Source organism: Ipomoea triloba, chromosome 15, assembly GCF_003576645.1.
Source record: "Ipomoea triloba cultivar NCNSP0323 chromosome 15, ASM357664v1".
NCBI classification, from domain to species: domain Eukaryota; kingdom Viridiplantae; phylum Streptophyta; class Magnoliopsida; order Solanales; family Convolvulaceae; genus Ipomoea; species Ipomoea triloba.
Window position 1 is genome coordinate 15,699,756 of NC_044930.1, and position 25,612 is coordinate 15,725,367.

Below are 25,612 nucleotides of genomic sequence, written 5' to 3' on the forward strand. Positions count from 1 at the left end.
AAAGTTATTTGAGAAAAGATATAATATTAATCATGATAAATTAATTGATTATTACTTATGGGCAAAACTTGTGTGAGACGTATTGGGTCGGGTTGTGTCAAAATGGAAATGTGATACTTATATGCTCAAATGTAATACTAATCATGAATAAAAATTTTGTTACTTAAAAAGATAAATGTAATACTTTTAAAGGAAAATACAATACTTTTTAAATTTCGATTTAAAAGTATTACATTTTTCCTCAAAAGTATTATATTTTTCCTTATAAATAAGGGACACTTGTCAACATTACTTATTATAGAAAATGTAATACTTTTAATAGAAATTTGGAAAATATAATACTTTTACATCAAAATTCAAAAATATTACATTTTCCTTTAAAAGCTAGTATTACATTTTCTCTTATAAGTAACAAAAATTGTATTATTGATTAGTATTACATTTGAGCATATAAGTATGACATTTACATGTTGCTTCGACCCGACCTGTCTCACGAACAAGGATCCATGAGACGGTCTCGCACAAGTGTGACCCTTACTTATGAGGTAATCTAATTCTAATTATAGATAAATTGGATATTACTTATGAAGAAAAGTATTGATGGGATAAGGGTACACCCAGGCCCCCAGCTAGTCAGACAAGAGGAGATGGACGTAGTCAGTGGCCGGACTGAGTACAGAATAGGTGCGACCAATCAGACGAGTGTTGACCAATCGAGCAAGAAGGCGTAAGATGGCCGACTGGCAGACAAGGGCGTCGACGACTCTTTAGGCGAGCAGGACGATGAGACCCTACTGCGAGGGAGGTTGCGTGAGTAAAACAACCTGGCAGCCGACTGGTAGGTCCAAACAGCCTGGTATTCGACTGAGATGTCCAAGTAGTCTGGTAGCCGACCAGGAGGTCTGAACAGTTGGGTATTCAACCGAGAGGTCCAAGCAACCTAGTAGCCGACCGAGAGGATCAAATAGCCTAGTAGCCAGTTGAGAAGTTCAAGTAATTTGCAGGGAGGCCGAGTGTAACCCATAGGCAGTCAGCAAGATGACCCAAATGGTTTTTCAGCAAAAAGTTTGAAGAAAAGAAGTTTGAAGTGATGAAAAAGTGAAAGGAAAAGAAAAACTGAATAAAAGTGCAAGTGTTCTATCTTTCTGGAAAGTTGTATCCAATCCCACCATGTTAGAGTATTCTTGTGTTCTCAATTGCATACTGCTCCTTTGTCCATTTTTGCAATATCTATTCTAAATTAAGTTGTGAATACGTGTGAAATTAAACTCTATCCTTTTATTTATTTATCATACCCCTTCTTTGTTTAGCCACTCACCCTTAGTCCCATTACAAGCCGAATAAAGACCTACTTGATCTTAGCATGCAGCTTTAGAGTTGATCTATTGGGAGTATGAAGGGCAAGCCTATGGGATCTCATCTTAAGCCAAGTTCTGCATAATCTCAACTGAGTATTTGTGCATACAGGGTCCTAATCTACCTTAATTTTGGTGCCCGATTTTTTGCATGAGAATGGAACTCACTGGTGATACTAAGATGATTCTTGAAGCAGGTTTGGTTGTCATGAGTTGGTTGGTGGTTTGCTTGGTTGTGCAAGGAGGAAGTGTGATCAATTTCATTACTTGGAAGATGGATTGTCCTTCGTAATTGCTTGAGGACAAGCAAAAGTTCTAATGTGGGGGAGTTGATATCTCTGATTCTAACCTTTATTTACTCCTTATTTTGGTGATTTTTGGTACAAAATATCTATAACTTGAGTGGGAATCTATAACTTGTTTGTGTGTTATTTGTTCTTAGGTGTAATTGTCCACAACGAGTAGCAAAGGAAGTATTTGGAGCTTACTGGATCAATTTCGGAAGCTAAGGAACCCACCCAAGGAAGATAGGAGCAGCGGAGCACGAAACAGGCATTAAAGCAAAGGAGGAATCTGCCTCACGGCCACCCACACGACCATGTAAATGGCCGTGAGGCCACTAAAGCCCAAACAGACCCGCGACCACCTCACGGTCAGGCCCATGGCAGTGAGGTAGGCCGTGAGGTCTACGCAGATTTCTATTTATTCAGCGTTTTTCTACATTTTTAGGGATTCCAAACCCTAGACTTGTTTAGCTTATTTTTCCTCTTCTAATCTCTTTAGATTTCCCTAGCATAGTTTAGCCTAGCTATTTTCAAAAAAATTTTAGCCTAGTTTTACATAGATTGCTTTAATTTCAAACTTGGATTGCGGATTGGAGTTGGATTTCTTATTATTCTTTAGTAAAGCTTTCTCTTTCCCTTATTGATCTTCTTCTTAGTTTTCTTGCAATGTTTATGGTTATTCATTATAGTTTTGCTTTGTTTACCATTATGATGCGTAAGTAGTTAGCTTTTGGGTTTGGATTAGGGTTATATTGCTATTCTTGATGCTAGGTTGATTATTGCATAAAGGGATAATTTATTAACCTAGGGTTTTATGTTTGAATTGGATTGTTAATTCCTCTTGTTATTGATTGATGACCAGCAATTGTTGACTTGTTTTGGAGAGGATTTCATATCAATTAAAGTTTGATGAAAGACTCGAGCCTAACCAATTTCAAATCCAATTTTCCTACTATGAAAATAGGTGATAAACATAATTTTTTAGTACTATTTTAAATAGTTTTTCTGCTATTAATTTGTCTTTAAGAATCAATTGTGTTTATATTTTTATTATCAATTGTTTTGCAATTAGTTTTGTTAAAATAATGAAGAATGGGCTTTTTGCTGCTTTTATTAATACTTTTATAGGGTTTTTGCCAAATGGGCTGTTTATTCTTTGTTGGCCCAGTTCTTAAGCCCAGACTCTCCTCTCTTCCAGTCAACAGAGCATTCGATCGGAAGAGAAAGACGCGAGGTAGTAGGTTGACGCGAACGGACGTTCGGATGCGAACAAGAGAGAGCGAGGCAGCAACGAACCCAGTCTCCGGACGACGTAAATGGAGGAGTTTTGGTCTTGTTGAAGATCCGATTGAATAGCTGAAGGAATGGTCTTCGCCGATTGCCTTGGATTGAGGCCGTTTGCGAGCTGGTACGGGCAAGATCGGAGAATCAGTTGAGACTAAGTGCTATAAGAGGGGAGGCGGATTGAAGGAAGGAGCACCTCATCACCGGATAATTTCGGAGAAAAATCCATCCGAATCACCAATCTACCAATTTCTCTCCGAAGCAACCTCGGTCGGCGTTTGTAGGTCCGATCGTAGCAGGTCTTGGCGGTGCGGCAATTTCTGAGACAGTAGCAATCGGCATAAGTTTTCTCCATTCTCTTCCAGTGTAATCATTCATTTGCTATTGTTGTTTGTTTTCACTGGGTTTGCTTAGCAAATCACTTTTCCATGTGTTAATTATTTGATGACAGTACACTGTGCGTATTTGAGATAATTATATCTTTAAAATGGATAGCTAATCTCAATTGGCAATTGGCATCTAATTCTGGCTTCGTTTTTCCTCTTTGTTTTCACTTTGCATCACGTCCATCTGGCTCTTTAATTCTCAAGTTGTTAAGAGTTTTGATTATTTATTTTTGGAACTTTGGTTTTAGTTCTTAGTTTCTAAGTTAGCAGCGTTAATGTCTAGGCAATAGTTTTTCCTTTATTTGCTTTTAATTTGAAATTAGAATACAAACTCTGATTCACTCCTTTGGCTTTTGGTTTTAGCTTAGAATAATTAGCAATTACCATTTTAATGCATTATGAGTATGAATTACAATGCCACTGTTTAATGCTTACAGTTTGCTAAATAAAATCTTTAGTGCTCAATTATTTATTAGTCGAAATTTCTTTACTATAATGATAGTTTATTCACATACCTAAACTTTCTTTTCTCCTGTTAGCTATTAATTTATTTACAATCTTTTTGTCAAGGTTTTTAATAGCTTGTTTCTTTTCTTGGTTTTCTACACCGCGTTTGAGTTAATTATCACTTTTGATACCGCACTTGTTGCATTTTGACTTTTGCATGCTTTGAATCAATTATTTCTAAGAATTTAAATTGCATAGTATTAATTCCCTATGGGTTCGACCCTTGCTTTTGTACACTATTGCTACAGTGATTCGTGCACTTGCGAGGACACTTTATTTAAATTGTCCATCAATTTTTGGCGCCGTTGCCGAGGAACTATTTATTGTGCAATTTAATTTGTTTTTTTTCTTCCTCTGCTTTAAATAATTAGAACACTCATTTAATTTAATTTAGTTGCTTAGTATTGCTTTCAAAAAAAAAAAATTTAACAATGTGCTTAGTATTTGTTTAGTTTTTTTTTCTTTCCCTTTTACTCTTAATTGATTATTTATTTATTTATTTATTTGTTAGTTTATTTGTGCTTTTAATTTATGCAATGTCGTCGTTCTTTAAAACCTACACTATTGCCTTTGGACGACAACATTGACAAGAAAAAGAAAAAGAAAAAGTCTTTACCTTTTGAAAATCCTAAACCTAAATCACAATACACAACCACAACCATGGATGCACTTCCTCAACCAAACCCTCAACCCAACCCCAGGCTAATGAAAGACTTTGGTAGACCCCAAGTAGGAGCTTCACCTTCTTGCATAGTGCTTTCTGATGCAGCCAGGAATTATGAGCTAAAGACGGTTCACTACAACCAATTGCCGTCTTTTCACGGTTCAGCAAACGAAGATGCCCTTACCTTTATCAGGGATTTCTACGGGATAGTCCAACACTTCCCGTTGAATGACTTGACCGAGGTTGCACTAAGGATGAGGTGTTTCCCATATACCTTGAAAGATGCAGCAAAAACATGGTTCATGACTCTTACACCTGGGTCCCTTCGGACATGGCCGGAGGTGTATAACAAGTTTATTGGTAAGTTCTATTCCCATGCTAAAACTGCTGAATTGAGAAGAAAAATTGCGACCTTTTCGCAAGCTGAAGGTGAACCATTCCATGAGGCATGGGAAAGGTTCAACATGTTGTTCATTCAATGCCCCCACCATGGCTACCCGTTGGAGCTTCAAAATTAGACTTTCTATGATGGTTTGACTCAAACCAGCCAATCAATGGTTGACAATGCGGCTGGAGGTGCCATGAGGGAAAAGACTGCGGAGGAAACCTTAGCATTGTATGAAATGCTAGGGGCAAACTCCCAACAAAAGAGTATAAGGGGGCGGACGCCAGGTATGTATGAAGTTAATTCAAATGCTGGGTTGGAAATTCAAGTGTCTGAGTTAGCTAAACAAGTGAAAAACATGTATTCTATGATGAGTATGAAGCAAAACAATGCATCTATGGTTGAAAAACACGCTAATAATTTCGAACAGGTCAATGCAATGAATAGTTTCAATCAAAGGCCTAGAAATGACCCGTATTCTAACTCTTATAATCCGGGTTGGAAAAACCATCCTAATTTTTCTTGGAATAATAATCAGAATAATTTTCAACCAATTGCTCCACCTCAACCGAAAAAACCATCTTGGGAGGATTCTTTGAATATTTTTATACAGAATTGTAATAGGCAGCAAGAAGCAAATGACCAGCGGTTCCAGATGCAACAAGAAGCGAACGATCAACGGTTCCAACGAACTGAGGCATCACTTGCCAAAATTGAAGCTTCACTTGCTAGAAATGAAGCTTCCATGAGAAAGTTGAAAGTCCAAGTGGGGCAAATTGCCGAAGCTCTACAAGGCCATGTGCCAGGTAAGTTGCCTAGCCAACCTGAAGAAGCTAAGGTTATGACTGTGTTAAGAAGTGGTAGAGTTATTGAAAATGTTGTTAAAGAAAATACCACTTCTAAACAAGCTGAAATAGTTGAAATTTTGAATGTTGATAATGATGCTAATAATCCTTATGTGCCCCCTAAGCCATATGCTCCCCCAGTTCCATTTCCTGGTAGGTTGAAAAATTCAAAGTTTGATAGATCATTTTCTGAGATTTATGATTTTTTATCTAAAGTGAATGTCAATTTGCCTTTGTTAGACATGATTAAAAATATGTCTGCCTATGCTAAGTTTTTGAAAGAACTAAACACTAGAAAGCGTAGGTATGAACATAATGAAAATGTTTTTATGTCTAAAACCGTTAGTGCTGTTTTGCAAACTGACTTGCCCCCAAAATTAGAAGACCCTGGTAGTTTCATAATAAATATTACAGTGGGGAATTCTAAGAAAGAAAAGGCAATGCTTGATTTAGGGGCAAGCATTAACTTGATGCCTTATTCTGTCTACTTGCAGTTAGGTCTGGATAGATTAAAACCTACTACAATGTCCCTAGAGCTTGCTGATCGCTCTGTTAGATATCCTAGGGGCATTGTAGAAGATGTCTTGGTCCAAGTTGACAAATTAATAATTCCTGTCGACTTTGTTGTTTTAGATATAAATAAAAAGTGCAATCATGCGCAGGACATGCCTATTTTTCTTGGTCGACCTTTTATGGCCACAGCAAAAACAATGATTGATGTCCAAAATGGAAAATTAACCATGACTGTCCTTGATGAAACTGTTGAATTTTCCATTCTGAAATCAATGAAATTGCCTGAAAACAATAATAATCATTGCTTTGCTGTAGACATTTTAGATTCCATAATTTCTGCTGAGTTTTTAGATGAATCTCCGTTGAAGGTCGAAGCTGATGAAGAGGAACATGATCAAAGCCCAATAAAAGAGGGAGGTGTTGAAGGTTGTTCACTCGCAAACTGTCTGGAGCAAATAAAAGAAAAACACCATCCCTCAATTGTAGCTGACGTTCCGCCCAAGCTGGAATTAAAACCTCTTCCTAGTTCTTTAAAATATGCTTTCTTAGGTCCAAATAATACTTACCCTGTAATAATTGCCTCTAACCTTTCACAGGAACAAGAAAAGAGTCTGCTAGAAGTATTAAAAAAATATAAAAGTGCAATAGGTTGGACAGTAGAAGATATTAAAGGAATAAGTCCAACAGTTTGTATGCACCGAATCCTACTTGAAGAAGGGGCAACTCCTGTCCGTCAACCTCAGCGCAGGTTAAATCCAAATATGAAGGAGGTTTTACGTGCAGAAGTCCTAAAGTTGCTGGACTCGGGTATTATTTACCCAATCTCAGATAGTAAATGGGTAAGTCCAGTTCACGTAGTGCCAAAAAAATCTGGAATTACTGTAGTTACTAATGAAAAAAATGAGTTGATCCCAACTAGAACAGTAACTGGGTGGCGCATGTGCATAGACTACAGAAAGTTGAATGCTGCCACTAAAAAAGATCATTTTCCTTTGCCCTTTATTGACCAAATGTTAGAAAGATTAGCTGGGCATGCTTATTACTGTTTTCTAGATGGCTTTCAAGGTTATTTTCAAATTCCTATTGCACCTGAAGATCAAGAAAAAACGACATTTACATGCCCTTTTGGCACTTTTGCTTACCGCAGAATGTCATTTGGATTATGTAATGCACCTACGACTTTTCAAAGGTGTATGATGTCGATATTTTCTGATATGATTGAAAGATATGTTGAAGTGTTTATGGATGATTTTTCTCTGTTTGGTGATTCTTTTGATAACTGTCTTTCTCATTTATCTTCTGTGCTTGAAAGATGTGTTAAAATGAACTTAACCTTGAGTTGGGAAAAAAGTAATTTCATCGTTAAAGAAGGCATTGTTTTGGGGCATATAATTTCTGACAGGGGCATAGAGGTTGACAAGGCTAAAATTGAAGTTATTTCTAAATTACCTCCCCCTACATCTATGAAAGAAGTGCGAAGTTTTCTTGGTCATGCAGGTTTTTACAGGTGCTTCATAAAAGACTTTTCAAAAATTTGTAGGCCCACGTGTAACCTGTTAGCAAAAGATGTTGTCTTCAAGTTTGACAATGAATGTTTGTCTGCTTTCAACTTTTTGAAAGAAAAATTAACTTCTGCTCCCATTCTTGCTGCACCTAATTGGGAGCATCCTTTTGAAATAATGTGTGATGCATCTGATTATGCCATAGGTGCTGTTTTAGGACAAAAGATTAATAAACTGCCTTATGTGATTCATTATGCAAGTAAAACTTTGGATAATGCTCAGGTTAACTACACAACTACTGAAAAGGAATTATTAGCTGTAGTCTTTGCATTAGAAAAATTTCGTTCTTACTTGATTGGTTCTATGGTGATTGTTTACTCTGATCATTCTGCTCTGAAATTTTTGTTGGCTAAAAAAGATGCTAAGCCTAGGCTAATAAGATGAATTTTATTGCTTCAAGAATTTGATTTGACTATCAAGGATAAGAAAGGGTGCGAGAATGTGGTCGCTGATCATTTGTCTCGTTTACCTGATGGTGCTAATAATTGTCCTAATTTTGACATTCCTATAAATGACAGGTTCCCTGATGAACAGTTGCTTTCGTTACAAAATAAAGAGCCTTGGTATGCAGATTTTGTGAATTATTTAGTCTCGGGTCAATTTCACCCAGACTTGAATTCACAAGGGAAAAAACATTTTCTTTCTAATGCAAAACATTTCTTTTGGGATGAGCCTTATTTGTTTAAAATCTGTCCTGATCAAATAATTAGAAGGTGTATTCCTAAGTTTGAACAGCAAAATATTTTGAATCATAGCCACACTTTAAGTTGCGGAGGACATTTTAGTGGGAAGAAAACTGCATTGAAAGTTTTGCAGTCTGGTTTTTATTGGCCCACTTTGTTCAAGGATGCATTTGAATTTTGTGCTAAGTGTGATAGATGCCAGAGGACTGGTAATATAAGTAAGCGTCATGAAATGCCCCTTTCAAATATTCTGGTTATTGATCTCTTTGATGTTTGGGGAATTGATTTCATAGGGCCTTTTCCTACTTCCTTTGGTTATAAATATATTCTTGTGGCTGTTGATTACGTGTCAAAATGGGTTGAAGCTGTAGCTACTAGGACAAATGACAATAAAGTTGTTTTGAAGTTTTTGAAAGATATTTTTGCCAGGTTTGGGACGCTGAGAGCTATTATTAGCGATGAAGGTACCCACTTCTGTAATAAACTTTTTGCAGGTCTACTAAAAAAATATGGCATTATTCATAGAGTGGTTACCCCGTACCATCCACAAACCTCTGGCCAAGTAGAGGTGAGTAACAAGCAAATTAAAGGAATTTTGGAAAAAAACAGTAAATTCTTCCCGAAAGGATTGGGCCATCAAGCTGAATGATGCACTGTGGGCTTACAGGACAGCCTACAAGACCCCGATTGGCATGAGCCCGTACAGGTTAGTATTTGGCAAGGATTGTCATCTACCAATGGAGTTAGAACATAGAGCCTATTGGGCTATTAAATTTCTGAATTTTGATTTGCAAAAAGCTGGTGAGATAAGAAAATTGAATTTGAATGAATTGGATGAAATGAGAAATGAAGCTTATGAAAATTCAAAAATTTATAAAGAGAGAACCAAGGCCTATCATGATAAATTCATTTTGAGGAAAAATTTTGAACCTGGTATGAAAGTTTAGTTATTTAACTCTCGATTGAGATTGTTTCCAGGTAAATTAAAATCAAGATGGACAGGGCCATTTGTGGTAGTTGAAGTATTTTCTCATGGTGCCTGTGAGATTGAAAATCCAGAAACAGGTGAAAAATTTAAGGTAAATGGGCAAAGACTTAAGCAATACTTTGAGGGTGATCCATCAGCCCATATTGTTGACCAGGTACAGTTGCAAGATTATGAATGCCCATGTTGTCATAATAACTGAAGCGTTTTTTGGGAGGCAACCTGGTTCCCTTTCTCAATTCTTTTATTTTCATTTCCCTTATTTTTGTTCTTTCCGTAATTTGATGAGCTCTTATGTTGTGTTTCTCTTTTAATTTTTGTTCTCAACATTGAGGACAATGCTTGGAATAAGTGTGGGGAAGGGATTTCTATTTCAATTCATTCTTACCCAAAAAAAAAAAAAAAAAAACTTTGAACTTGAGCTCTTACCCAATAAACCTTTTGAATAGCCTATGATGAAAATAATGCAAAGTTCTGTCAGCTCTTAGTGTGTATATTGCATGTGGCTAGTTATTGATTGCTTTAGTTTTATATTTTGAATAACTTTGTCAAAAAAAAAAAAACAAAGAAAAAAAGAGCAAAATAAAGAGAATTTGAAAATTGCGAACACCCTTATATGTTTTATGCAATTTCTTTGATGGTTTGTATGTTAGTTTCACTTTATATTATCTTTTTCAAATTCTTAAATAGTTCTTGAGTGCTATAAATTGTGGTGTAGTTTGTTGGGTTCAAGGATCATCTATGTGGCATAAGTGAGGTGAAAAATATTAAAGAAAAAAAAAAATTTGAGAGTGTTTTAATTAGTTATTTATTTTTGCAATAAATCAGAGATTCTACTCCACTGAATCAGCCACCTACACATGTACCATAAATAAATAAATAAGTGTTGTGGTTTGTTTCATGAGTACACACAAAATTGAAAACCCAAACATGCCTGGCGTAAAATGGCGAGGTTTTTTGGGGAAGTTCTCTTTGGAAAAAGTCATAAACAGAAAAATAATGAGTGAACTCTGGAAGAGACGAGCATTTGCATTTTAATTTTCAATAAATGTCTTGATCCTTGTGCCCTTCATATTTTGCACCTACACTGTGATAGAACGTTTCTGAATTTGGCTTAGGTGGTACTTTATGAAATTTCCATATTTATTTTATAGAATTCTTGTATAATACATATAAGGGGTATAAGCTTTTTTTTTTTTACAAATTAGGCTCATTGAATTTTCTAGTCAAATGTTCTATACATTCTTTGAGTTGATACTAATTTTGCATTAATGAGGCAATAATTTTGAATGGCTGTTTGGGCAGAGCTTGATCTAATACATGGTTTTATTTCTTTTATTCCTTTTTAATAATCTCTTTGCTTAGGGACAAGCAAATAAATAAGTGTGGGGAAATTTGATAAACATAATTTTTTAGTACTATTTTAAATAGTTTTTCTGCTATTAATTTGTCTTTAAGAATCAATTGTGTTTATATTTTTATTATCAATTGTTTTGCAATTAGTTTTGTTAAAATAATGAAGAATGGGCTTTTTGCTGCTTTTATTAATACTTTTATAGGGTTTTTGCCAAATGGGCTGTTTATTCTTTGCTGGCCCAGTTCTTAAGCCCAGACTCTCCTATCTTCCAGTCAACAGAGCATTCGATCGGAAGAGAAAGACGCGAGGTAGTAGGTTGACGCGAACGGACGTTCGGATGCGAACGAGAGAGAGCGAGGCAGCAACGAACCCAGTCTCCGGACGACGTAAATGGAGGAGTTTTGGTCTTGTTGAAGATCCGATTGAATAGCTGAAGGAATGGTCTTCGCCGATTGCCTTGGATTGAGGCCGTTTGCGAGCTGGTACGGGCAAGATCGGAGAATCAGTTGAGACTAAGTGCTATAAGAGGGGAGGCGGATTGAAGGAAGGAGCACCTCATCACCGGATAATTTCGGAGAAAAATCCATCCGAATCACCAATCTACCAATTTCTCTCCGAAGCAACCTCGGTCGGCGTTTGTAGGTCCGATCGTAGCAGGTCTTGGCGCTGCGGCAATTTCTGAGACAGTAGTAATCGGCATAAGTTTTCTCCATTCTCTTCGAGTGTAATCATTCATTTGCTATTGTTGTTTGTTTTCACTGGGTTTGCTTAGCAAATCACTTTTCCATGTGTTAATTATTTGATGACAGTACACTGTGCATATTTGAGATAATTATATCTTTAAAATGGGTAGCTAATCTCAATTGGCAATTGGCATCTAATTCTGGCTTCGTTTTTCCTCTTTGTTTTCACTTTGCATCACGTCCATCTGGCTCTTTAATTCTCAAGTTGTTAAGAGTTTTGATTATTTATTTTTGGAACTTTGGTTTTAGTTCTTAGTTTCTAAGTTAGCAGCGTTAATGTCTAGGCAATAGTTTTTCCTTTATTTGCTTTTAATTTGAAATTAGAATACAAACTCTGATTCACTCCTTTGGCTTTTGGTTTTAGCTTAGAATAATTAGCAATTACCATTTTAATGCATTATGAGTATGAATTACAATGCCACTGTTTAATGCTTACAGTTTGCTAAATAAAATCTTTAGTGCTCAATTATTTATTAGTCGAAATTTCTTTACTATAATGATAGTTTATTCACATACCTAAACTTTCTTTTCTCCTGTTAGCTATTAATTTATTTACAATCTTTTTGTCAAGGTTTTTAATAGCTTGTTTCTTTTCTTGGTTTTCTACACCGCGTTTGAGTTAATTATCACTTTTGATACCGCACTTGTTGCATTTTGACTTTTGCATGCTTTGAATCAATTATTTCTAAGAATTTAAATTGCATAGTATTAATTCCCTATGGGTTCGACCCTTGCTTTTGTACACTATTGCTACAGTGATTCGTGCACTTGCGAGGACACTTTATTTAAATTGTCCATCAATAGGGGGCATTTTGGGGCTTATAAATCTTTTGTGTTTTAAGGGTTAGGATTGATTCATCACAACAATGAGGCAATCCTACTCTAATTCTTGTTTATTGATTACTACCATAGCTTGAACCTGAATTCTTTTGTGCATTGCCATAATTCCCTTGATGAATTGTTTTTCCTTTAATTTTGAGTTAGTGCATCAAGAAAGCACTACCTCTAATCTGGACCCATCTTTATTCATATAGTTTATTCACTGTTTAATTTGCATTCCTTTTATTTTACATACTCAGTCATAATTTGCTTAGATCCTTCTGAATTTCAATATATTAGTGTCTAGAATCTTGCAATTCATACAAGTACGTGTCATAGCCCAATCCTCAACAGAACGACATTTTCACCCCTTTTTTACTATCACCACTTTTACTCACCAATAATCTTCTTCAAAGCTTCCAACCTCCATCAATGGCGGCGAACTCTCAAGATTCAACCCACTTAGAGCAATCCGAGCAATCGGTGCACTCCCCCACTCAGTATGTTGAGTCTTTGGAACCCTTATCTAATGCCCCCATCATAGAAACCTTCAAGCCCAAGCTGCAAACAGGTTCTATACTGGATACTGCCGGCTTGCTCACGTTCATCAACGACAAGGAGTTAGGCAAAAAGGTCTTGAAGTGCCTCGAGGATGGAGGACTTCTGAAGTACGCGACCTTTGATTACAAGCAACATCACTTGGATGATGCGACGGAGTTCTACATCAACTCCAGGATCTCAAACACTAAGGATGCCATCCTATCCACTGTAAATGGCGCGAAGGTCACCATTGTCCAGGGTGATATCAGGACTCTCTTTGACTTTTTAGAAAGGGATGACAGTTATCATCTAGACTGCTTGTGACACCCCAACTTTTCACAAGCTGAGATAGCTAAACTTTAAGCATAAAAGCTGCCTATCTCAACTACCAAACACAACATAGCGGAAGCGATTTATAACTTAAGGGGTATCATGCCACATCTAGGTAAAATACAGCCTAGACGCACAGGCTATCCAAGAAAACATAACATAAAATCCTCAACTCATAAACGTAACAGGAATACTAGTCAAAGGTACATAATCCAAACATAGGCACACAGGCCCAAAAACTCAAGTCTAAACAAACATAAACTAGTCTAAGCTGGCCTCATAATGATAAAGCTCTAACGCGCTCTCGCTTAGACTTACTCCATACCTGGAAAACATGTAAGAAACCATTAGCAAAAGACTGCTAAGCAACCACCACTCACACTCGTGAGAACATACATAATATAGTAAGTTTGTAAATAGGTTTACACACCCGTATAGAATATACACACCAACGAACTGTTCTTTTAGTTAAAACGGATACTCAACAACAACACGCTGAATAAGCCATAAACCAAGGACTCTTCCAATGAAAACACATATCCAATACGAATGCACAAGACATCACGTCCAGATACAAGATACTGACTGAATCATGACTTCAACAGACAGAGTAAACACAAAGAAACAACAAGATATCAATCGAGATACAACTCAATCAAGGAACTACAAAGGAAGACAACAATCAACGATACCAAGAAATAAGCACCAAACTACAATACCAACCACCAAACCAACCCTCCATACTAATATCACCATACAGAGGCATACGAGCCCATCATTACAGAGGCATACGAGCCCATCATCACAGAGGTACCCAATCCCCAATCATAGAGGCACACGGGCCTAATTACGGAGGCATACAATACCCCAAACAATACCAATCACAAATAAACCATAATTCCACCAACTAAATCCCAACAAGAATATCAAAGACTCAACAAGATAAGGAGACACTCGTAAGGAGTCAAAGTCTCCACATACCAACTCAGATTCATTCCCAAAGAATCACCCAACAACAGTGTTCATTTCAGAATATAAACATAGTACATACTCAGAATGATAGCAAAGGATAAGCTAACAATGCTAGTTCAATAAATCAAGATCAATGACTAAAGATCATGAATAAATACTCAAGAATCAAGGTAGAATACTCAACAAAAGGTTCAGCACACATTCCAGAATCAAAAGGAATCAAACAGAGTCCAAGGATCGCAAAAACAGACACTAGATCAGAATTACAAATGAACTGGCAGAACACAGTAGCGGAGTGCCCTGGTCCGCTGGACTATACCGCACGAACAGACGGAAGAGATCAACGGATCGCTTCTCTCCGCCACAACCTACCACCGTTACCCTTGCGGAACGTGTTGGCGGGGCACATTGTTCCGCCAACATGCACCGTAAGTGCAACCCAACACACCGGACAGAACAGATCATGCGATGAATCATTCCAGAATACGAGTCATGCTTAGAATACACAGATCATACATCTCAGAAGCCAATAAATCATGGAATCCATAACAAGAATTATCCACACACACCTAGATACAAAGGATGATGAACACAAGTCCAACAATCCACAAACAAAGGTTCACAGACCATCAACAAAGCTATAATTCCAAGAAAATTTACAGGATTCCAACACCAAATCATATGCTTATAGATCAAGAGTGTAAAATAGGTTTTGTGAGACATGATGGTTACATCTTGTAGCGTATTAATCCAAAAGCCACACCAACATAAGCTCATCTCAAAAGCAAGTCCATACTTTACGAACCTGAAGATTAATGTAATCTAATACCATCACTATAGGCTACTAATAAATATAATGACATTAATGGTCCTAATTGGTTTATTATAATCATTACCCGGGTCCATAACAATCACTAATTGGACTAGGATCATACTTAGGCATTGATACGGGTCATTATTACCAAAGCTATGATTAAACCTAATAACATGATTATCATTAATCCATAATCAAAGATTAGCTACTAATAAGATCGTCGTAATCACCATAATAAGCTCAATAGCCTACTTAATATAACAATCCTAATTAGGAGCTATAAATACTAATCTATACATAGGCTATAATACTATAATTAACACTAAAGCTATAGGCTTATTAATAAATTATGAGATTACCTTAATTAATTAATAATAACAAAGGTAGAAATTAATACTAGCCCACCTACTATAATTAAGACTATAAATAAGGAACTGTACCTTAATCCTAAGCCAAGCCTAAGCTGCTACTTGCTGGAACCATAATGCCGCTGTCGGACACGCCATGCCGTCGCCACCACAATGCCAGAGATGATCCACACGTCACAACTGGGCGTTGAACGGGAGTTCCATTATAGCGCTGCTACGCCGGACTGGATGGTTTGCCGCCTTTTGCTGCATGGTGCTCGTGCCTGACGGGGGAGGGAATGTCGTTGCTGCAGTCCGCCACCCACTACCGTCGACGAGAGGAAAACCGATATTACCGTCGCTGCAACCCACGCCGGGAGCATCACCGCCAAGACCTCCCACCGCCGACGACCGCTGCTCTGATTCGCCAACGGAAATGCCGCCGTTTGCTGCTCTGCTCTTGCTGCTCGACGCCGGAAAAACAGAGGAGGTGGACGTCATTCTGGTTTGCGGAGAGTGGAAGAGAGGATGAAGAGGAAGAAGCTACCGGAGGGAATGAGCTGTTGCTCCGTTGCCGGTAAACCGTTGCGCCAACTCCGTTGCTACCGTAGCTGCTCGTCAGAAACAGAGAAAGGAGACCGGAGCTGCTGCGGGTTCCGTCCACTTGCTGCCGTCGACGAGAGGAGAGGGAGCTTTGGTTCACCATTTCTTGCTACTGGTTTGCCGTTCATGATGGTTAGTAGAAGTGAGGTAAGGCTGTAGTGCTACTTCGGGAGAGAGGAAAATGAGAGACGAGAGAGACAGGGAGAGGGTCCATGGTTACCAAATGTGGAAGCTACTATTTATATCTAAGCACTAGGTTACCCATTTTGGATTGGGCCAAATATGGAAGGTTGGGTCTAGGTGTTTGGGTTCCATATTAACAATATGTTATAAGACATATACACATAATTATGGGCTTAGATAGCTATAGAAAATATAAATCATTGGGCTTTATAATAATTATAGTATGAAACATATTTGTATGCATATTGGGCTAAGGACACTTTGGTAGTAACATAATAATATTATATAAAAGTATATTGTCCCGAGCCCATAGTGAAATAATTGTACTTATAATCATCTTAATAATTACTTAATAGGAAAATAACCACTTAATTTAAATATTTATATTTAAAATAATAATACGGAAATGCGGGGTGTTACACTGCTCTAGTCATGTTTACGAGAGAGATGCCTTTTGGCAGATGATTTGTGGTGCTGAAGCTCCAGCAAAGCCCAAGTTTCCCATAAAAAAAAAAAGGAAGATGCTCAAGCTAGATAAGTATTCTGTGAAGATCCTGAGCAAGGTGGTTGGGAACAAGGCTTATGACACCGACGATGTGTCTGAGGACAAGTTGAGGATGTTGAGCGCATTCTTGAACAACTACCCCATTGATTGGTCAATGGTAGTCTATAACTTCCTCAAGTCATGTGTTAAGGATGGAGTTAGTCATCACGCAATCACCAAAACTCTTGGATTTGGATTTCTTGTGGGCGAGCTGTTGAAATCCAAAGGTGTCAAGCTTCGTGAGGGCACTAATACTCATCAGACTCATTACCATATGAAGTCAAAGACCACAGGCTATAAGAAGAAAAAGGCAACAACTCTAGTAGCCCCCTCATCAACAAAGAAAAAGTCGAAGACTTTGGTAGCAAAATGAGCACCATCTTCTCCGGCTGTGAAAGAAGCTTCCACTTTAACTGTACTTGAGGTGTTACACAAGAAGGCACCTACCAAGGCTTCGAAGAAAGACACTTTGAAGGCTCTAGCCAAAGATCAGGCTGAGCCGGCGAAGAAGCCTTCGAAGAAGAAGATATCTGCTCTTGCTCCACCACCCATCTAAGCACCCATTCTAGCTTATGATCCAGCCGTCTCTCTGGCTGAAGTTCCAGGTGTGGTTATTATAGTTGAGACTCAAGCTGTTGCACCAACTATAGAAGTCCAAGTTCTGGACATAGTCCGAGTTGAAAGCTCTCCTGACATTCCCCTGGCCGAGGTGATTTATTAAGCCCAGATGCATAAACGCAAGCAACCAGAGGGCACCTAGACTCAACCGGCCACTGATGCCGGATCGGCACCTGAACCACCCAAGAAGAAGAAGAAAAAGTCTAAGATTTCTAAATCTTGTGGCCTTGTAGTTCTAAGGCACATTAAAAGGATGGCCAAGGGGTTGGCCACACCAATAGTTGAGACAACGCCTACTCAGGGGGAAGACCAACGAGTGGATGCGGCTCTAGATGATGTTATGACCAAGCCTCCCACAAGAACCTACTCGGATAGATGAGGTGACGAGTGAAGATGTGTCCGACGTGATAGTTGGGATTGTTCGTACAACTGGCGAGGAAACAGAGGTTACAACCACTATCGAGGACTTAGTTCCACCAAGAAGTCCTATACATGATGATGCCGCGTTGGCGTATCAAATAGCCCATGAAGAAACCCTAGCAAAGAAACCCTACTAGTCGAGCTTCAACGAGTTGTTCATTAGCAGAAATAGTATATCGAGTCTAACAGTTGTTACTGAGGGGTTGACTCACATGTGGGACGAAGTGACTTTTTCCTTAGAATGGATGAGCACCTCTTCCGTCTACGCAGCCACCCGAATTGATGAGATAGACTGAGTCTTTCAAGAGAAAATGGCTCGTAGAGATCATGCCAAAGGCAAGGGCAGAGCGGTCGACGACGACGATTCGACTCATGCTGACCCAAACTAAGCCTTGAGAAAACAACTCACACTTGCTAGAGTAATTTCTTGCTTTGAAGTTGGGTTTGTTTATCCCAATCCTCAAGCTGGCCCAAGCAACTGTAACAATCAGGCCGAGGAGACAGGAGATGAAACAAACTAAAAGGTAGATATAGTGATGGACGAAGTGGATGCCACTTCTGTTGCTGAGGTCAAGCCTTCACATAATCAAGACAATGTTCCTGAGGCAAAGGACGCAACACCATCTATTGTCGATGAGTCAACCGAGCAAGTTGAGGAGGTAATCAATAAGATGCAAATGATTCTAGACCAAGGAGTGGTCAATTCAACCCCTCTTGCTCGAGAGGATGCAGTACCGAGCCAAAGGGTTGAAACCATTGACATTCCGAACAGTCCTTCACCATTCGGAGATATAGAAATTCCAAAGAGGGACTTGTCTCAAGTGATTTCAGGCCGCCAACCGTCATTCACACCTTGAGAGGAAGATGTACCGAGGAATGATAGCAAGCCAACAACTACTCCATCAGCACGAACTCATCCGCCTCTTTTGGCAGGATTTGTTTACGAGCTAAGTCCGAGCACAACCAATGGTGGAAATAGGGATGCACCACGTGGTGCGAGCCACGAAGACTGTATGCCTTTTAGTGCTGAACTAAAGGCGATGCTACATAAAACTCCAAGGCCAATGGGCGGTGTTTCATCAATTCTGAATGTTCTTCAATCCATGGCCAGGGACAACAAGCAACACTTTAAGGAGATGAAGAAGGTAATCCGTCGCATCAGGAAAGTGACTGATGAGACGAAGGCTTTTGTTGTTCAAGAAGCCAATGCTACCAGAACCTTCGTCGAGACTCAACTCCCTCATACGAGTCAAACTGGATCATCGTCTTGTGATTAGGAACTTCACGAATTTATGCTTAACTCACTTGCCAACACTGAGACGATGATGGCTTCTATGTTGCGCTCAATGGAAGTTGTTCTATAAGGGATGGCTAATTTTCATCAAGGCCAAGAAAAGGTCTAGAAGGAACAACGCTCCTTGAAGCACAACCAATTTGGACTCAAGGAACGAGTTGATTTGTCTTGCAAGAGGATGAGCCTTGTTAACGAGAACATCTTAACTATTGGGGAAAATGAAATGCAAACTTTATGGGAAATCGCTGATTCTTGGGTTCTCCAAAGCCCTAGCATCATATCGTGGTGATGATTCCAAAATGGGGATTGAAGTCCTAAATCTCCTAAACCTTAAGGACTTAGCATGTTTGACAAGAGATTGCTACATGATAGAGCCTAAATCTCACTTGCATTTCTCGTCTTAGATCCGAGAGGGTAAAGTCCGAAATGAAGTGTAGGGGATATGTTTGATAAAATGTCTCATAGGTGTAACATTGTCACTCGGGTGCTCTAATACACCATGATAAGCTATCAAGTCCTAAAATGGCTATAGCAATAGCAATCACCTCACTTGAAGTCCAATAACAATCATGCAATTTCTAGCTTTGACACTAGAAGCACTATTGCAAGGAAAGGCTAATCCATACCCCGTCTCATCTCAAATTATTTAGTTTACTTGTTGAATACTTGTTTACTTTTGACACTTGAACACTTGATTCTTGCTACTTTCCACATTATGTTTGCACACCCATTAGATCTTGTACTTGAAGGGCTTTGCTCCTTCTTTTGACTTGCTACACATCAACGCGTTCCACCGCTATATTCACAACCCTAATCATGATGGTTTTGCTCAATTCTCATAGTGACAACACCTTTTCCATGTACTTCTTGCATAATTTGTCTACAACAATACAAGAGTCAATACAAACCACCAAGATCACAACTAAAGCAATCGTTAAGTCATTACACTAGCTCATAGCACAATCCAATCACATAGCCAAAAGATGACTTAATTCAATCCCTAATTAAATCTATCTATTTATGTTAGGAATGTAAATGAAAGCATCAATTGAAACAAGAGACATTGCAATCACAATTAGAAGAAAGAAATTGCAAAAGAAACAAGAAAGACTTAACTTGGATTAAGAACTAGGGAAATGAAATTTGTAAATTGCAAGAAGAAATCTAAAATTGTTCTTCAAATCTTCTTCAAATGAAATCAATTGTTCTAAAATTGATTACACAAATAAAATGTTTGGAGATGTTTGGAGAGAGAGAGTAGAGAATGAAAAGTTTTCTCAAAATAACCGCCTAAGGCTATTTATACCTCTCAAATCGCGCTAAAAATACAATTTAAAAAGGACTCTAGACTTGTGATAATGATGGGGCTCACGGTGTGAGTTCCACGATGACTTTTTAGCACATAGGTCATGGTCGAGTTTACGCCTTGACCTCAACCGTAACTACCCATTCTGCGCAGTAGTTCTGGTTTCTAGGTCATTTTTCACCTTGTAGACGTCTGAACTAGCATTTGTGGTCTCATTAAAGTTGTAGCCCTTTGAGTTTTTGTTCCAATGCTCCTTGAATCACCTAATTTAGACACTCTTAGCCTAAGATATTCTCAAAATACCAAGATGTCACCTGGCAGAGAAAAATGCATAACAGAGTGGAGTCACGCTGGTGGTCACGCCGTGACCACCAGTGTGAGCCTTGATTTTCAGTCCAAAATACATATTTCTTCATCTCCTTTGTTCCTTTGGATCGTAGTTCATGTCATGATACTTCCGACTAGATCTTTTTCACTTTCTTGACCTCTTGTGATTCTCGGAATATGTCTTTGTGCGAAGATAACTTCAAAACTCATCCAATTGAGCTCCAATTTACATGATGTTACAATCAATGTCTCTAAATCACCTAAATGACACAAAGGAATCAAATAAGCACATACTTACCTTCCAATTAACATGAAATCATATGAGTTTGATATCAATTATGCACATAAAAGTATTAAGAATTAGCACTTATATCACAATGCAGTGATGAGAGATGAGTGAGGATGCGACGAAATGAGGAAGCAATGAAATGATGAGTGATAAGGCTGAATTAATGGAATGATGATACATGATTTCAATTAGGTAATGAGTTTTGGAGTTGTGGAATGGAGTGGAGTAGTGGGGCATCATTGATCATCATTATCATGGGACGAAGGGCGAAAATGGCTCATAAATTGCGCTTGAAGAGCTTCAATCATTCGTCCTTGTCTTTCCACGGCCTCTCTTGCTCTAGCAATTTCATCCCTTTACAAGGCAATGGCATCACTATGCCTTGTGTTAGCCTCTCCTTGTTGTGTAAGCATGTGCCCATGTTGAGTGGTCATATTTCCATGTTGGGTGAGGGTGTCTCCATATTGGGTGAGAGTGTTCCCATGTTGATGGAGGAGTGCCATTTGCTTGTGATGTAATTGAAGTTGGAAAGCTCCCTGCTCTCCAATCCATGACTTGTGGAGTTGTGGAATCACCTGCGGCTCGGCTTCTGCTCCTCCTTGTTCTTCTTGTTGTTCCTCCCCTTCATTCTCCTCTTTCGCGGCATCACCTTCTTTCTTCAAGCCCATGCTAAGAAACTCCGCACTTGTAATCAACTCCATCCTTGCTTCAATCTTCTCTCTTGCCAATCTTTCCTCGAGATCCAAGCCATGACATAGCTCCGTCACCAATGTCCCAACAAACACGGTTTGCACATTTGTCTTGATTTGAGCTGCAAGCCACTTTTTCACTTGCACACCCATATTCACTGGCTCGTTCTTCTCCATGCTCCACAAATAAAAGAGATCTTGGCAATAGGCTTTGTTCAAGTTTGTTGTCCCCCTGGATAGATTGATCGCCAATGCTAACCTTATTGCCTTGAGATGGTTGGGTATGATGTCCTTTGCGTGCAAATTACTCGAATTGTACTCTGAATTACCCGTGATGCTCTTCCAATAGATAGAAGCCTCGCGATCCGTGTAGAACTTAGGGCGGTACTTACGGAAAGCGGGATTCCCCATCTCATCTCTTGTGTAGACTCCCAAGATCAAAGAAACTCATCCACCGAGTAGTTGTATTTCTTGCTAAATAAGGTGAATTAGATGAAAGGCTTGCTATTGTCGACCTCCTTTTTGTCTAAAGCCCCAACATCAAATTGGTGTGATGATGCCAAAAAGGGGGATTAAAGTCCTAAATCTCCTACTCCTTAAGGACTTAGCATGTTTGGCAAGAGATTGCTACATGCTAGATCCTAAATCTCACTTGTTTTTCTCGAGTTAGATCCGAGAGGTTTAGTCTGGAATGAGGTGTAGAGAAGGTGTTTGATAATGTCTCATAGGTGTAACACTGTCACTCGGGTGCTCTAATACAGCATGATAGGCCATCAATACCTAAAATGGCTATGGCAATAGCAATCACCTCAATTGAAGTCCAATAATAATCATGCAATTCCTAGATTAGACACTAGAAGCACTATTGCAAGGAAAAGCTAATAGATACCCCGTTTCATATCAAATCATTTAGTTTACTTGTTGAATACTTGTTTACTTTTGACACTTGAACACTTGATTCTTGCTACTTTCCACCTAATGCTTGCACACACCTTGGATCTCGTACTTGAAGGGCTTTAGTCCTTCTTTTGACTTACTACACATCGTGTCCAAATTTTTATCCTTTGAGAACGACATTCCCGGGAAACCACCTTTCCCAACCTTATTTCCATCCACATCTACATTCTCAACCCTAATCAGTATGGTTTTGCTCTATTATCATAGTGACAACACCTTGTCCATGTACTTCTTGCATAATTTGTCCACATACATACAAGAGTCAATACAAACCACCAAGCTCACAACTAGAGCAATAATTAAGTTATTACACTAGCTCATAGCACAATTCAATTACATAGCATCAATCATAAAAGATGACTTAATCCAATCCCTAATTGAATCCATCCATTCATGTTAGGAATGTAAATGAAAGCATCAATTGAAACAAGAGACATTGCAATCACAATTGGAAGAAAGAAATTGTAAAAGAAACAAGAAAGACTTAGCTTGGATTAAGAACTAGGGAAATAAAATCTATAAATTGCAAGAAAAAATCTAAAATCAACTCTTCTTCAAATAAATTCAATTGTTATAAAATTGATTACACAAATGAAATGTTTGGAATTGTTTGGAGAGAGAGTGGGGAATGAAAAGTTTTCTAAAAATAACCGCCTAGGGTTATTTATACCTCTCAAATCGCCCTAAAAATACAATTTAAAAAGGATTCTAGGCCTGTGGTCATGATGGGGCTCACGGTGTGTGTTCTACCGTGACTTTTCAGCACAATTCGTAGGTTCCAAAGGTCATGGTTGAGTTCACACCGTGACCTCGACCGTAACCACCCACACTACGCAGTTATTCTGGTTTGTAGGTCATTTTTGACCTTGTAGACGTCTGAACTAGCCTTTGTGATCTTCATTAAAGTTGTAGCCCTTTGAGTGTAAGTTTCAATGTCTCTTGAATCACCTGATTTAGATACTCCTACCTCGAGATATGCTCAAAATACCAAGACGTTGCCTGTTAGAGAAAAGTGCAGAACAAAGTGGAGTCGTGCCGTGACCACTAGCGTGAGCCCTGATTTTCACTGCAAAATGCTTATCTCTTCATCTCCTTTGTTCCTTTGGATCCCAAGTCATGTCATGATACTTCCAACTAGATCTTTTTCACTTTCTTGACATCTCATGACTCCCAGAATATGTCTTTGTGCGAAGATGACTTCAAAACACATCCAATTGAGCTCCAATTTACATGATGTTACAATCAGTGCCTCTAAATCACCTAAATGACACAAAGTAATCAAATAAGCACATACTTACCTTCTAATTAACATGAAATCATATGAGTTTGATATCAATTATGCACATAAAAATATTAATTAAGGATTAGCACTTATTGCAATGCAGTGATGAGAGGTGAGTGAGGATGCGACGAAATGAGGAAGCGATGAAATAATAGTGATAAGGTTTAATTAATGGAATGATACATTATTTCAATTAAGTAATGAATTTTATAAGTATAAGGGTAATCAAATCATATACTTTTGTTGTAAAAAATTATCAACCAAATAATATATTTGACTTTCATTCTCATTCTTTGTGTATAATCTCATGAATCAAACACACCCAATGTTTTCTGAGAAGTTATGAGAAAGAACTATCGTCTCCAATCCGATGCTTCTTCCTTTCTTTGCTCTAACATCACAGCCTCATTTGAGGAGTTCTCTTTGTAAAAACTAAATTTTGTAACATGGATGCCCTTAATTAAATAATAAAACTTTTATCATGTATCCTTATAATTTTATTGCATAAAACATGCAAAATTGTGATTTTTAAAAATCAATTAAAATATATTGCGTTATAAGAGAAAAATAAAATACGAGTTGATGTAATTTAATATTATTGATATGGATAATGTATAATGCATTAGAACTGTTGCTGCCGTCTGAGTCACGCCGACCGACTCATCTTTTTGCAGCAAGTGCTAGAAACTTCGCTACATGCATGTACCATAAAGTTATGCTCCTTATGGTTTGATTAATACCAATATACCATCATATATATCCATGCATCAACTTTCAACACATCTATAAAGGGATTGGAATTCGATTCCCAGCATCACTTACTATACCTTCATTTTACTCATATATAACATTTCATTCAAGTTCAAAATTAGGATTCCTCTACATTCATTTTGGTCCACAATTTTTTTTTCCATAATTTGGTAAAGTAGTCTTGAGGTTCCAATAATTTTGTCACTCAATCATACCAAGTGTTTTCTTCCTAACCATGCATCAATGCATTACTTTTTAGCTAGCTATGCTCAAAAACACTATTTATCCAAAATTACGCTTACCATCCATATAATATAATAACTTATAGTTTTCTCAAATGCCTTCTACTACAATATAATGTCAAAAATGAAAATTATGTGGTGTTTAGAAAATGACTTATCACCCAAACTCTAGCTTTTCTTTATAATTATAACAATATTAATAATAAAAATAATAAATAATTAATAATAACATAGTATGTGTAAATACAACAATTATGCAATTTGTGTGAAAAGAGATAGACATGCACTTTCTAGGGGGTTCTCTAAAACTCTAAGTCATGCATGCAACTCATATATGAGATCTTCCAAATGTGTGACTAATTACGTAATTAGTCAACACAGTACAATAGTTTGCCTACCTCTCATCTTAATCAAAGCTTTATTCAGTAAGCACAAAATTTATATATAAGGCTGATCCCAAATTTAATTATGATCCATTTTAGATGTAGAAAAAATATATTTAATTATATATATTCTGCACTAAAGTTAATATTAATAGAGAAAAATATACATGTATATAATTGGTTGCTTGTCTCTCTGCCTGCCTGCCTAGTGCCTAGCTACCCTCAATTTAATCATCAAGGGTATTCTCGGCAAACAACATTTACACGTATTATTATTGTTATGGACTTATGGCACCACCACATACTACACACACGTACAATTGTACGTAAATATAAAGCTTGGCCTCAGC

General features: G+C 38.0%; 1 non-coding gene and 1 pseudogene across 1 annotated transcript; one reads left to right on the plus strand and one right to left on the minus strand.

Annotated features, from left to right (window-relative positions):
• Positions 1-4,476: 4,476 nt before the first annotated feature.
• Positions 4,477-11,240, plus strand: LOC116005758 (annotated as a pseudogene).
• LOC116007720 lies at positions 4,870-4,976 on the minus strand. Its single transcript, XR_004095324.1, has one exon. It is a non-coding gene; the product is annotated as a small nucleolar RNA R71 (small nucleolar RNA).
• Positions 11,241-25,612: the final 14,372 nt, after the last annotated feature.